Source organism: Galeopterus variegatus, unplaced genomic scaffold (assembly GCF_000696425.1).
Source record: "Galeopterus variegatus unplaced genomic scaffold, G_variegatus-3.0.2 Scaffold1058, whole genome shotgun sequence".
Taxonomy (NCBI): Eukaryota; Metazoa; Chordata; class Mammalia; order Dermoptera; family Cynocephalidae; genus Galeopterus; species Galeopterus variegatus.
Window position 1 is genome coordinate 68,029 of NW_007727169.1, and position 16,505 is coordinate 84,533.

A 16,505-nucleotide genomic window follows, 5' to 3' on the forward strand; every position below is an offset into this window, starting at 1 on the left:
GGCTCTGCTGCTGCATTGGGTCCTGGGGGGTTGTTGGCAGCTGTGGCTTCTCATGACTTAAGCTTTTGATGTCAAGTCTAGGAATTCTTTGCCTCATTTTAGATCTTGAAGAGTTTTTTTTTTTTTTTTGTATTTTTTCTAAAGTTTCATTGCTCTATATTTTACATTTAAGTCTATTATCCATTTTGAGTTAATTTTTGCATAATATTTGAGGTCAAGATGGATGTTCTTTTCTTTTTGCCTATGGATTCCCACTGATCCAGCACTATTTGTTGGTAAGTCTGTCCTTCCTCCATTTAATTACTTTTGCACTTTTGTCAAAAATTAATTGGAAAACAATCCATTGGAAATATTTGTGCATGTATATTTCTAGGTTTTCTCTTCTGTTCCATTTATTTCTGAGTCTGTCCCTCTGCCAATATCACAGTCTTGATTACTTTCACTGTGTAGGAAATGTTAATATCAGGTAGAGTGATTCTTCCTACTTTATTCCCCTTTTAGGATTATCTTAACTATTCAAGGGTTTGTATTTTTCATATAAATTTTATAATCATTTTGGCAATGCCTACAAAAAAACTTGATTCAGTTTTGATAGGAATTGCATTAAGCTTGCAGATCAATCAGAGGAGAATTGACATCTTTATTATGTTGAGTCTTCAAATCTATAAACATGGTATGTCTCTCTACTTGTTTAGGTCATCATTAACTTCTTTCATCAGCATTTGTAATTTTTAGCATTTAGACAGTGTGCATCTTTTGCTAAGTTTACACCTAAGCGTTTCATTTTTTTTGGATTGATTGTAAATGTGTTTTAATTTTGCTTCCACATATTCATTGTTACTATACAGAAAAGACATTGATTTTTGTGTTGATATTGTATCCTGTGACCTTGCTGAAATCACTTTTTAGGTTTTAAGCGTTTTATTTTTGTAGCATCTATGTGATTTTCTAAATAGATAATCATGTCTTCTGCAAATAGGAACAGTATTATTTCTTCCTTTTGAATTGTATGCCTTTTATTTCTTTTTCTTGCCTTATGGCAGTGGCTAGAACTTCCAGTACTATGTTGAATAGGAGTGGTGAGAGCTGAATCTTTGCCTTGTTCCCTATCTTAGGGGACACATCCCACCTTTCACCATAAAGAATAATAGCTATAGGTTTTTTAAAAAAGAGACTATTTTCTAGAACAGTTTTAGGCTCACAAAAAATTGAGGGTATGGTAGAGAAATTTCCTATATACTCCCTTTACCTACTGTATTAGTTCATTTCTGTTGACCATAACAGAATGCCTGAAACTGGGTAATTTATAAAGAAATAAAATTTATTTCTTACAGTTTCAGAAGCTGGGAAGTCCAAAGTCCAGGCAATATTTCTGGTGAGGGCCTTATTCTGGGTGGTGACTCTCTACAGCAACACAAGGTATCACATGGTGAGAATGGGCTAAGCAACAGAGCTAACCTGCTCATCTGCTCTCCTTATAAAGCCATCAGAACCACACCCATGAAAACTCATTAAGCCATTAATTCATTACTCCATAAATGAATTAATCCATTTCCGAAAGCACAGTCCTCTGATCCAATCTAATCAGGTCCCATTTTTCAAATACCATGATTGGATTTTCCACCTTCTTAATGCTGTTACAATCGTGGTGAAGCTTCAATGAGTTTTGGAGGGACATTCAATCACATATGAATAGTCTCCTGCATTATCAACATCCTCCATCATAGTGGTACATTTGCTGTAATTGAGGAAAATGCTTTAGGTTCTTAAAAGAAACTCTTTATCAAGTTGAGATAGTTCCTGTCTATTCCTAACTTGCTGAAAGTTTTTAATCATAGATGAGTATTGTTTTTTGTTAAATGCTTATTCTGCATTGATACAGTCATCTTCTTTAGACTTCCATTTTTTTCTCCTCATCCTGTAAACTGGGGGCTTATGATGATGAGGTTTGCAATGAAAATAGACTCTTGGTAGAAAGCCATATGCCAGTCATGGTGTACTGGAAGAAAATAAAATTCAAAGGAGTGGATTCATAATAGTACAGGAATTCCCTACTGTATATTAAAGTTGAGTGGCAGTTGGTGGAACTGAGCATGAATTCTTCATAAATAACAGTACAGAAAAGTATACATGTATGTTTGAGTTTTGGAGCAAAGAGGAATGTATTACCTTTTGAGAAACAAAAGCCACTACTTTCTAGGATTCTCTGTGCCTTAAGTGTAGTGACCTCATTTCAAGAACTAGTATTAAGCAATAATACTTCTTCAACTTTACAGGGACTTACAATGTATTTGTTCTACCTAATTTTCGCTGTCTTTAATTCTCCAGCTGCTCATGTACTTATTTTCCTTCCTGTCCATTGTTGATTCCACGGTCAATTTTTACAATTGCTTCCTTGCCAATACCCTTTATCTCCCTTGCCCCACTCTTTTCTCTATTGGAATTGCCTGACCCTCAGTCATATTAATCCAACTCCCCAAGTACTCCAGGCTTGTACCCACCTGGCAGAGAGTGGCTCTAAAAAACTTTAAATTTGTGACCACTAATATCATATGAGCACTCAGGTCCAATAATCCTAAGGTCAAACATTTCCATTTTCTATTTTCTACTTACTCATCCTCTTAGATTACTATATCATATCTTCTTCCTTTTCCCTCAAACTGTCAGCACCTTTTCTCCCATCTTCTCTCAGCCGATGATCTTGCTTGCTATTTCATTGAGAAAACAGAAACATTTGGAAGAGAATGTTCACAAACACCCACCACCACAGGTGCCCATGTAACCGTCTTCCTGCTGGTTCCTACAGATGAACTGTCTGCTCTCAAACCAAGAACAACCCCTTTACTTCTAGCACTCATCCCCTCACACCTATTCTAGGACATAATTCCAGCAAATCTCTTTCTTTACTTCACATCAATATTTTCTCCCTGACTAGATGATTCCCATCTACATGTGCTGTAATTAACGCCCCCCCAACCCTGTCTTAATCCTACATCCTTTTCTAGATGATATCCCACTTCTCTACCATGCTTTACAAAAAAGCCAGTGGAAAGATATGTCTGTATTCTCCATCTACTTTTGCTCTTTTCCCATTCATTCTGGAACCCTCTCTGATTAGAAATTTTCCTCCAATACTCCACTGAGCCTGTTCACGTGAAGGTCACTAATGGCTCTCACAATGCCAAATATAATGATCGATTCTTGTGCCACTTCTTGACTGTCAGCAATACTGACACAAACGTCTTGATCTTCCCCCCAAGACTTTGCCATCTTAATAAATTGTGAAGCAGGTTCATTAATAACCAGTCCCAGGGAAGGCCTCCTACTGTGTGCAGGACAGTGAAGATCATCATTATGTCAACTACCAGGAAGAGTAGTCAGAACACTTCCACCCACTGCACGCTATACTGCAGTGTTGCCAATGCCTGAGTCCAGTGAGACAGAACACACTCACACAAACATGTTATATGAAGCAGGTTTGTTACTTCTAGATAGTCAGAAAAGGATGAAAGAAGCCTAGGATCCATTGTGAGCTGGTTCTCCAAGGCCCAGGAAAGCTGCCTGGAGTGGATTGAATTTTGGCTGTTGTGCCCCACTTGCACCTTAGTTGAGAGACCCTAAAAGGCAGCCCACCCTAGGTTATATCTCAGAAGCAACACAAATCACTGGGCAAAGCTTTGAAGGACATCCTGCTTCCAGGGGAAGAAAGGAACAAAGCCTGGGCTGTCCTGGACAGTCCTTCCTAACTTACAATGTCACACTCCATAGCAGGGACAGGAACAAGACCTGAGCTATTTCAGGCAGTTCCTCATCTCAGGATGTTGTACTCTCAGCACACTCTACAGTTACTCTTGAGAACTACGAGCAAGAAAGTGGGGAGAACTGGGAGTGTGCAAAGCCACCTGGAGAACTATCCTACAATAACTGTGCTACTACCCTAAGTTAGAGTCATCTCTTGTATGAATTATTCCAATTGCCTCAAAACTGTCCTTTCTCTTTTTAATCTTTCTGTGAATTCTTATGAAATCCACCAGAAGGACTTCTCTAAACCCCACAGCAGATCATGTCATTGCTCAGCTCAAAACTCTCCAGTGGTCTTCCATCACCCTTAATAAAAGCAAAAGTATTTATAATGGCCTACAAAACCTGACACAATCTTGGATCTCCATTTTTTTCCAGTGCTACCTCCTTTTCCTCTCTCCCTAACTTACTCCACTCTAGCCACATAGGTCTCTTTATTGTATCTCAAACACTGGCCACATTCCTGTCTCAAAGTCTTTGCTCTTCCTGTTCCCTCTCACCCAGATATATACATGCCTGATTTCCTGCAGGTCTTTGTTCAAATGTGAGGCTTTCCCTGTCATATTTGTAGCCCCTCTTCTTGTACCCAGTACTCCCTGTCTCCCTTTTCTTATCTCTATTTTACTTACATTTAAAAAAATTGTCTGTCACCCCTATTAGAATGCAAGCTCCACAAGATAAGGAATTTTAATCTGTTTTGTTCACCATACCTTGAGCACAGTTGTTGCTTAATAAATATTTTTTGAATAATGAATAAATGAATGAATAAATAAATAGCAGGGATGACAACATTCAGACAAATTTCATAAAAGAAGCTTTGTGATTCTAACACTTGTATTAGTGGCCATGCTAAAGAGATTGATGTATACTGAGGAACATATTCCAGCCCCCTCTTTGTGGTACCCAGAATAACTAAGGAGAGCTGCAGTACTTTGAGAGGTGTGGGGCAGATCCTGCTTCAGAATAATGGACTAGGGGTCCTCATCAGCACTGAGATGTGGCTCACTAAGAGTGGTGCCACTGGGTGTAATCAAACAACATCACCCATACCAGCTGTTTGTAAATCACATCATGTGAAATGACTAATAACACTGATAGTAGTTCAGGTTGCAATAGTCCTTCATTCTGGGGATCTCAAAGGAAATGATGAAATTGGAAATGGTTTTCATGTAGGCCACAAATAGTGCTGCTCAGTTGCTTTGTGTTTTTTATTATTGTCTTTGTTGTCGTCATTGTCATCTTCACCATCATCATCATCATTGGAGTGATAAGATGAAAGCACTAGGATATCTAATAGTATATTTCCCCAGGGTCTGTGAGGCAGATTCAGGCAAAGGACTAAAATATCTCTCCAAATATAACTAGAAGTCATTGTTTCTCAGATGCTTCTGTTAGATGAATGCTGCTTAAGATCTTAGACAATCGGGCTAGCCCGGTGGCGCACTGGATAGTGCGCCGCTTGGGAAGCGCGGCGGCGCTCCCGTCCGAGGCTTCGAATCCCACATACAGACCGGCTCCCGCTCACTGGCTGAGCGAGGCGCGGGAGCAACACCGAGGCTTGCAATCCCGTTGCCGGTCCCCGGTCCGGTACGGGGGCTGCGATCCGTTGCCGGACACGAAAAAAAAAAAAAAAAAAAAAAATCATCAGTCAGCACATAAAAAAGATTCTTTCAAATGCTTAATACTATAGTTCATTATGTGTTATGAGAAGAAAAAAAAATCTATTTGATTGTTGCCTTCCTTCCACCTTACCTTTCATTTCTAAAGAATGGTGGCTATTTTAATTGTAGTCAAGGTAATTTGAATTTACATTGTCTAAAGTTTCTACTCTTTTAACAATTTCTCACCTTTCTGACAAGTGGTGTTTAGAGTGGCAGGCTGTTTCATAGCCCTGACTTAATGCAGAGGAAGATGGCTTAGAAAATAAAAAAGTTTAAAAAGGGGAATATTTACATCCTGCTTTCCTTTCATGTTTTGAGGAGTTTGAGTACTTTCGATTATAGGGCAAGAAAAATTGCTGGAGGTCCCCTTCTATTTAATTAATTTCAAGAACAGTTTTACATCCCTGGTCTAGAGAAAAAAGGAGGAAAATAGTGATAAAAAGGAAGAGACAGGAGAGACTGCTGGGTGGATGATGAGGGTGAAGAAGGTTAAGTGTGTAGTTATTCTTTTCTTCTCTGTCTCTCAGCTGCTACTTGAACTATTTGTCATGGGGATTAGCAGGGTGAGGCGAGGTATTCTATGTCTAAAATAGGTTCTTCCAGTAGGGTGGATGCTGCTTCCAAAAATAAATAAACGAAAGAAGGAAGAAAGGAAGAAAAGGAAAGGAGATAAAAAAGATAAAAGTAGTTACAGAAAGTATTCTCAAAATATCTTTTGCTGTGTTTAATATGGCTACATGGGCTACGTGAAGGGAAAAATTTAAACAGGCAAAGGTATTGCCTATAGGATGACAGCAAAGTAGATAAAACCCAAAAGTAAAATGTGTTTTGGAAAAAACTGGCTGATTGACATTATATGATCAGTTCATCATTTTTTTCACTTTATTGATGCTATTATTACTAGTTTCCAACAAATGTTCCTTTCCTGGCTTGTGCAACTTTAGAGCTGCACATTAGAAGCTTTAAAAAGTACTAATAAATGTGGAAGATTTTTTTTTAACTTTTCATTTTCAAATAATTTCAAACTTACAGAAAAGTTGCATAAATAGTATGGCGAACTCCTGAGTACACATCTCCAAGAGACCTGATTCAAGTCTTGCCAATTAATCTAATCATGTACTTATGGCAAAAAAGTCCAGTTCAGGATCCCACATTGTCCTCCATTGTCGCAACTCCCTATCTTGCTTTATTTAGACGGGAAGAGTTCCTCAATCTCTGCTTGACTTTCATAACCTTCACTTTTATTTCCTAGAAGTCCTTTAAATTTCTGTTGTCTGATGTTCCTTCTTGTTTACAACCAGGTTACAAATTGTAGAGAAGCGATGTTGTGTTTCCCCCATTGCATTCCTTTTTTAAAAAATCTTAAAACAGTATTTTATTGTCAGATTTATTGCCTGAGAATCTTTTTTTAAAAAATTTATTTATTAAGAGTATTCGTGAGATACAAAGCTAATTGCATTCTTACCAGGTGGGGCACATAGTACTGATTTGTCCCATTACAGGTAGTGTGAACTTTGATCACTTCAAAAAATGCTCAACATCACTCAGCATTTGGGAAATGCAAATCAAAATCACTTTGAGATACCATCTCATTCCAGTTAGGATGGCCAATATTAAAAAAAAAAAAACTGACAATGATAAATGGTGGCGAGGTTGCAGAGAAAAAGGAACTCTCGTACACTGTTGGTGGGACTGCAAAATGGTGCAGCATTTATGGAAAATGGCATGAAGGTTCCTCAAACAACTATAGATAGATAGATCTACCATATGACCCAGCTATCCCACTGCTGGGAATATACACAGAGGAATGGAAATCATCAAGTCGAAGGGATACCTGTACTCCCAGTGTTTATTGCAGCACTATGTACAATAGCCAAGAGTTGGAATCAGCCCAAATGTCCATCATCAGATGAGTGAATAAGGAAACTGTGGTATATCTACACAATGGAATACTACTCAGCTCTAAAAAAGAATGAACTACTACCATTTGCAGCAACATGGATGGATTTAGATGTTGTCTGTTAGGTTTCTCCACTATAAAGCCAGCTTTTCTTTTCTTTTCCTTTTTAATTAACAAACATTTTGTAGGTACTTTAAGACTACATAAAAGCCTGTTTCTCATTGCACTTTCATCTTCTAATTTTACCATTCATTGATGTTTTGCCTGAATTCCTTCTGTGCTTATTGGTTGACATCCTAATCCAAGAAAGAACTTTCTCTTCTTCCCATTTACCTTTTTATTTATTTTATCCTGCCAGGTCTCTGACCTGCTCAGAAGCCCTCTCTCCATGGGCTCTGACTCCCACTAAACTATTTTCCTGCCCACTACAAAGTCCCCTTGTGTGTGCCTGGACACCCACTGGACTTCCTTTTTGCTGAAAAGAAAGAAGTCATTACCATCATTTTTTAACTGAACTTTCTGCATTGGCTGGCTATTTGGGCCATCATAAACATACTAGTGAATTGGTGGCAGGGTTATTAAATCAGCAGAGTCATACCATATGGATATTTTATTTACTCAAATTTAACTTAATTAAAAATACCAGAAATATTGTATATGCTGTACACATTTTATATTTACATCTTTGTATACATATTGTTGCATTGGTGGATACACAAAACCATGGTTTGCTGCCTTTGTGGTCAGTTTAGATTTTTTTCAAGGGCAAATTTGACCACAGGTGCTTCTTATCTTACGTGCGGACTTCAGAATCTAACTCCTCTGTAAAGTATGACTCCAATGTACGACCTAAATTGTCAGTATCTAGTTAAATCTTCCCTCCAGGTGAATGCATTGCTTTGGTTTCCAAAATTGAAGGTGAGAGGATCAGATACTGATTCTGGAACTTACTATGGGCTTATTCAGGGGAAATGATATAGTTTTTGTTTGTTAGTTCATCCCCTCTAAACTGTAGGTAAAATGCTTTCAATTAATACTCTGGTGGCAAGATTCTATTCTAGAGCTAAGGAAGAGTAGGATCTTGGCTATGGACCAACTCCAATAGAGTGGCTGACTGGGCTATTCAGAAAGGCCACACTGAAGAGCACCCTTGTCAGGCATGTAGGCCAAAAGTGTTGGGCTGGGAGGAGGACACGAGCCTTAAACCAGAGATAAGGGCCAAGAAATTGATAACAAATAATAACAAATGGAGCATTAATTCATTCAACATATACTTATGAAGGGCTCAGTATAGCCCAGAGACTTTGCTTGCTTTGTGGATACGTAAATGAATATACATGTTTCCTTCCTAGAAGCTTTTATTCTAGTAGCAGAGAATCATGCCAGCAGTTACAATACAGGGTGTCTCAAAAGTCTTGCTCCAGTTTTTAGATTTGTGAATTTTGATAGCTGTTGCTAAACTACTTTCTATAAGGTTTATATCAATTTATAATTATAGAGTTGAAAAGTCATTTCTAAATACTACATTTAAAGCTCCTTTCATAAACATCTCATGTATTTGAAAGGCACAATTTAAGAAAGCACTTTCAGAAGGAGAGAACAGAAAGAACCATGGTTACTAGAAGTGGGAAAGGGGGAGGGGAAATTAGCGAAAAATTGGTTAATGGACACAAAGAATGATTATGTTTTGTAATGAATATGCTAATTATGCTGATTTGATCCTCACATATTGTACACAAGTATTGATAGTCAGCTTTGTACCCCACAAATATGTGTAGCTAATTATGTTTCATTTAAGAAAGATTTAGATAAGAATTTTGAACCTACTTAGGATATTTTTTCCCAATTTTTTTCTTTCCCTTCTCAAGTTATTAAATATTTACCAAGGAAGCAGATAATAGTTTTTTGAGAAAAAAGCCACTGTGCCTAATAGCTGAATTTTTCTAGATCTTGATGGTACTGGTCTAGATTCCAAAGGGGATTGAAAAATTATCCTTCCCTTAAGCTCTGTGAACTTGTTATTTTGGTTAGTGTTCATTAACTATACAATTTTTTGTTGTTGTTGTTGATGGCCAGTACAGGGATTGAACCCTGGACCTTGGTATTTTCAGCCCCACACTCTAACCAGCTGAGCTAACCAGTGAGCCCTAACCATACAATTTTTGAATGGCTATTGGGTAAATGGAGGGTATTCACCTTAGTTTAAAGTGGTCTGGACTTTACAAAATCAGGTGGTCATTTCATAATAAACTTCTCTGCAGAAGATTATGTAACTGGTAGTAGTATATTTTGAGGATTTGGAAAAAAATATAGACTATTTTAATGGGTTATAAATAAATAAGCAATGTTGTCCGTAATCTTTACCATCCATAGAATTTTGACTTTTAAAAATGGAATTCGGCTCTTTGCCCTTTACTTTTAGATATAATATGCTTATTATTAGTGAGCTCTTTCTTATAGCCACTGCTGGGCCCTCTTTTGCTGCTGACATGCTTTCAGTTCTATAGAGATTGTGGGCAAAAAAGAGGTTAGAAAAGCAGGTAAATCCTCATGATGTTCTATATATTACCTTTGCAAAAAATTCCTTGGACAAGAGCTCTAGACTAATAAATTAGAGCATGCGGATAATTTAAAATGGTTTGCTTTTTTAGAGTCAATTGCCTGGTAATTGAAAAATTCAAAGTGCTTTTTCATGGCATTATTGTTTGAATTATTTATTTTTTAAGGTTTCTCTTCATTTGAATCTGGTTCTGTGTCTCTTCAATTTGCACTCCTGAGAAAGAACTGGAGAATGTTGCACTTTGGGAAAAATTCAATAAAGTCAGTTCATAATGGAACACTAGAAAATGAAGTTCCACAGACCTGATCCTTTTTGGAATTGTGGGAACAGACAGGAGGTGAAGGTCGGCAGCCAGCTATGTGTCCGTGGAACAGAAGCTCCCCTCTCAGGCGGGCCGCAGCACGCAAAGGCTGGTGGAGTGAGACCAAGGTCAAGACCACAATTGGTTCTCTAGTTTTAATGCAATTTCAGCTAGCTAATATATACAAGGTATTTCAGGGGCATTAACGTTTTGAGCCTTAGGCAATCAGATCTGAGAGCTCATTCTGTTCAACTCATAATGTGGATTATATTTTATAATGTTGCTAAGACTTGATTATTTGCACATCCTAGAAGGTGTAGCTCCTGCTCTGAACATTTGAAAAAGAATTGCTATAGAACGCTGAACATTAAACAGTGAGCTACTATAGGTAAATCTCAAGAAATAAAGAAATGATCCTATAATCACGGTGTTAGAATTATATATTTGGACTGTTATCACATCAGCAGTTTCATTTGACTATCTTGGCAAGCACTGAAAATGAAGGAGTGACACAAGGAACTATTTGTGCATTTTATAACCCTGCAGGTTAGCACAGTAACAAGTACAACACTTTTCTTCAGACCATATAGAAACATATATACCTCTCTCATTTATTTGTATCTATATTTTTAAAGATAGATATAGATAAAGACACATACACACCCAAATAAGACACAATGATCACAGGAAATGTTTGTAAAAATTAAAGTTAACTTGTGGACATACAGTGATTGTAAGCATATCTTTTACTTTAAACAGCTTTGATTTTCTGTCTAGAAGACAAAGAGAATGTTAATAGCCATAACTTACTAAGTTTACCTAGTCGAATGTTAGCACTTCTAAAAATGAATCAATATTCATTACTTTTCCACATTGGAAGATTAAAGAACTACATGATCCTTGGAAACTAAACATAAAATTCTCAGAAATGTCAAGAAAATATTTTGTTCAGTCTCACTTTAAGAGCAACTAAAAAGAGATCTTAAAAGCCTTTCAACTTCTTAAGAAAAAGCTGTTAGTATGTAATGTAACCCAATTTATTAGGATCTACATAATTTGGAATCTGTAACAGAATAGAGATGAAATATGCTTTGGTTCTTGTAACTTGTTTGAGAAATCCCATATACTTAACAAGAATATAATAAAAGTGAGAGGAGGATCAAATTCATCCCCGGAATTAAGTTGTGTGTAGAATGCAGGTATCACTTATTTGTATATAGTGCAGCCCCTGTGCCCTCAACAACTGCATAGGTGTTAAAGGGTTTTTTCTGGAGGTTGCTATTTCACTTAAACTGAAGGAAGACACACTTTTAGTATTAAAACTAGAGTTGAAGCATGAAGGAAAAATGGTCAAAACTTTTCATAGTTCCCAGGTAAGAAAGTTATTTCTTGAGTTTTTTTTTTTTTTTTTTTAGATTAAAGAACAATGACTTATTCAATGATAGCCATGAAAAGGTTAAATGGAAGTTTATAGCTTAAATGTTGCCATCCTTAGGTATCTTTTAATTTGCTACTGTTCCAAATCCTTGGGAAAGTGGATATATGTCAGAATGTCCTGGAGAAATTCAAATATCAAAAGGTGTAGGGCCGGCCCGGTGGCGCACTGCTACAGTGCGCCGCTTGGGAAGCACGGCGGCGCTCCCGCCAAGGGGTCGGATCCCACATACAGACCGGCCGCTCAGTGGCTGAACTAGGTGCGGGAGCAACACCGAGGGTTGCGATCCGTTGCCGGTCATGAAAAAAGACAAAAAGGAAAAAAAAAAAAGGTGTAAACATTAACAATTAAAATGCATTTCTTGAGTTGGAAATCACAATACATTTCTTCAAAGCATAAGACTAGCTCAAGTTAAAAATAACTAGAGAGTTAAATTTAAGGTTTTTGCAGCCTTACTAATGGTATTTAACTGCCCTGGTACTATAATAGAATTTTAGCAAGCCTATAAAAATACCTAAAATTTTTCGTTGTTGGTGGTGTGCTTCTAGCATAGATAATAGATAGCTCATGACATTCAGGTTATAGGTCGAGTCTAAGGCCTTATCGCACATCCAAGGAAAATTAGTTTTTGAATAACACATGGTACAACCTTTAACTCTTAATAGGGCAGGAGGAGTTCAGATATGAACACTTACACATTCAAAGTGAGCAGATTAGATATGGTTTCCACTTGTTCTAAAATGACTCCATAAATGTAATTTCAAAATTTATTTCTCCATGAAAAAGTAAGAAGCAAATTCTAATATGTTCAGGTGAAACTATTCCTTTTTATTTGGCTATTCCAAAGGTTATTATAGCATCTCTACTATATGGAGAACATTAGGGAACATATAACATATTTCCTGTCTGTCTCAATTAAAAAAGACATTTCTACACATTGTACTGACTTTCTCCTTATTCCCTTATAACTGCAGCATAATTAAAAAATAAAACGAGTAAGGTAACTCAATGCAAATTCAATCTGATGCCAGAAGTAAGCTGCATAAGAAACTAAGTCAGATTTGGTAGCTTTACCTAAAACAGGATCGAGCAGTGTATGGAGTCACCCAGAATAAATACTCTTGAGACACTGTTGAAGAAATGATGATACTGAGTTAAGAAAAAAATTTTTTATGTTAAAATCGCAAGTCAGAGTTTCCCAATTATGTTATTCAGGATAAATTTGGTGATTATCCTGTAAATGAACATTGACTTCTGTGTAGACTCTAATATTTCTAATCTCTGAGAAATCGTTCTGGTGTCCAGAATGGCCAATTGCAGAATTACGGCAAATAGCTTCTGGTGAAGTGGTTGCTTCTCTGAGAAAACAAAGAAATCGCCTCATATCTGAGTTTTACCACACTACTTTCTAAAACTAGCTTTGAACACAGCAGAGAAAAAAACCCCCCAAAAACCCAAACTCAAAACCCTATATATTTATTGTAACTGGCTAACCCACAAGGTGGCACTAAAGAGAAAAGTGACAAAAGTGAAGAGCAGAGCAAGTTACATTCTAAATCAGTTCTATTATGAGAATCCAAACTATTTCATGAAATGATCATCCAAATTTTAAAATGCTAATATCTCACAATAGTCATTTTCAGGTTCACTGCTTTTTTCCTACAGATTGTTTTGAAGCAAAAAACTTCATTCAGTCAAACAGCTGGTTATTTTCTAGAGTTAGTATTTGTTTGAATTTTTTTGTGAAGTTTTTTGGAGGGAAGTTTTTCTTTTCCCCCAGATATAGACTCCATAACCATTGTTCGGTTATAAACTGTGGCCATTTCTCTGTTATGTTTTGTATAGTACCCAACACTTAATGTTCTTAATATAAATGTAATAAAAACCTAACATACTTAGACTTATAATATTTATAGTACAATATATTTAGACTTTTAGTATTTGAAGTAGGAGCATCTAAATAACTTTTTAAAATGACCATGAAACAGGTATTTCAGCCAAAGTCTAACTGTATTTCAAGAATAATTTCTGAATCACCAAATACATTTCACCTAACTTTCAAGGCACTTGAGTACCTTCTAAGCCTGCATAAGGATGTAAATGGGGAAATGCTCTTAGAAAAGCATGTACGGAGAAAGAGAAAATGGTGTGATGCTGGCGTAGCCTTGGTATGTAACCCTAAAACTAAAGAGGTATGGAGGTTCCTTAGTTATAGTGCCATGTGGTGGAAGGAACTGGGTCTTTTTCTAGAAAACATCTCTGAATATAAGCAAGGAAAGCAGACCAACCAAAAAAAGGCTATTCTTCAGCTCCTGACTAAGAAGACATTATTTATGCACAGACCAAAAACTTGAAGGAAAATATCATGATACATCTTTTTCCTTAGTTTTAAACTAGGAATTCAGTAAGGTTTAAAACATTGTGATTTTAATTTTTGTTATTATCGTGTACTACATATATATATGTATACAGAAATATTTTCTAACAGAAGATGTGTTTCTCATTTGGAAGTAATTGCATCTTTAACCAGAATACTGACTCAGCAAACCTATATATTAAATATTTTATACTGCTATATATTATTAAAAATAGAAAACACTGCAGTTCAAAATCATCTTTTAAAAAGTCACATACCAGTAGATGACCTCAATATTAGTAATATTTCATTATATAATTATCTCATTTAGAGAGTATATTGATAAATATATATCAAGCAGCATCTATCTGCAGTAAGTGAAGATGTTAAAAGGTAAACAATATGTTTTATTATTAAATGAAAGAAAAGGGAATACATGATTCAAAGAGAGAAAAATATGGATTAGAAAATAGACGTGGAAGAAATAAAACAGGATATTGGATGTCTTTATGTGACTTCATATTAAAACCTAAGTGTGCCTTTGAAGCAGATACTTTTCATGGTTTGAAAGAGGTGAGGTACCATTCAAAACATGTAAACTTGAACTGTCAAATAAGCCAGGGTTAAATCTATATTTTTTGATGCATTCAAGAGGTAATATTCCTAAAGCATGTAAACTGCTTGTTCTGCAGTATGAAAATAAGCTATAGACAACTCTTTCAACTACAGCTGTGTGTGGTTTAACAGGAATACGTTCTGAGAAATGCATCATCAGGCTATTTCGTTGCTGTGTGAACATCAGAGAGTAGACTTACATAAACAGCCTACTGCACACCTAGGCTATATGGTATACCCATTATGATCTTATGGGACCACTGTGGTGTATGTGCTCTGTTGTTGACCCAAACGTCGTTATGTGGTGTATGACTGTACTTAGTTCTCAACCCAGGATGAATAATGCTGTCCATTTTTCTGTCATTACTTTACAAAATTATAATTACTACTCTGCTCAGGGTCATACTACATTATTTTTTATGTATTCATTTCATTTAACAAACATTCACATAGCACTTATTATGTGCCAGGCACTATTGCCTCTAACAAGGATAGAGACCAGGATTGTTTGGTTCAGTGCTATACCCCTACCATAGTACCTGGCACTGACTTTATAATTTATGTAGCAAATATCAATCATGCAATTGAGTAGTTTACATTTGGTTTACTTTTTGGGAAGTAGTATGACATAATGGTTAAGCATACAAGTGATCGAGTAACACTGGTTTGTTTTGAATTCCAGGACTGCCATCTACTAATTAAATGACTGTGGGCAAGATATTTAATGTCTCTGAGCCTCGGTTTCCTTATCTGTGAAGTGGAAGAAATAACAGCATTGACTTCATGGTGGTATTTTCATAATTAAAGAAGGTAACATAAACACTTAGACAAATACCTGGGCAAGTTATACCCTTGAAAAAAATCTTAGCTATTATTATTATCATCATCACTAATTCTTCCTATCATGTTTACTGAAAAACATTGATTTAAGCAACTTAAATTCATGGTAACAACTATATTGGTATATTTACTATTTCCATTTCCTCATCTACCAGATAAATGGACTAGTTCCATAGAAACGTCTCTGGAAAGTTACCCAATTTCTATTCTATTTGCAGACTTTGGCATACGTTATGCTTGTGGTTTTCATGAATAAACTGTAAATATTTCCACAATACATATTTTGCCTTTTCTTTTCCTTTTTGTCTTTTTTACTGACCGGTAATGGGATCGCAACCCTCGGTGTCGCGCCCGTACTGGGGACCGGCAACGGGATCGCAACCCTCGGTGTTGTGCCCACACCGCGCTTAAACAGCGAGCGGGAACTGGTCTCCACATGGGATCCGAACCCTCGGCAGGAGTGCTATCGCGCTCCCAAGCGGCGTACTCTCCAGTGCGCCACCGGGCCGGCCCCATATTTTGCCTTCTTTTTTTTTTTTTTGTCTTTTGTCTTTTTCCGTGTCCGGCAATGGATTGCAACCCTCAGTGTTGCCCCCATACCGGACCGGGGACCGGCAACGGGATTGCAACCCTCGGTGTTGCTCCCACGCCTCGCTCAGCCAGGTGAGCGGGAACCGGTCTGTATGTGGGATCCGAACCCTCGGCGGGAGCGCTGCCGCGCTTCCCAAGCGGCGCACTTATCCAGTGCGCCACTGGGCCGGCCCCCATAATTTGCCTTTTTAATGGAGCTTTCTTATTTAGATCATAAACCAAAGAGCACAGAGTGAACACTGAAGAGTTTTAACCTAGCATTCGAAACCTCCAAAATAAAAATACAATTTTCTTGAGATGATAGTTCTCTCTTCTCTGGATATAACATTTAATGCTGGAAATGGGAATCACACTGTGAATTATTTGGTCATGCTTTTCCTTACATTTGCCATCTATAGAGGCCCTTTTTGTGCTATGAGACTTGTTATGTCTTGGTGTAAGCATA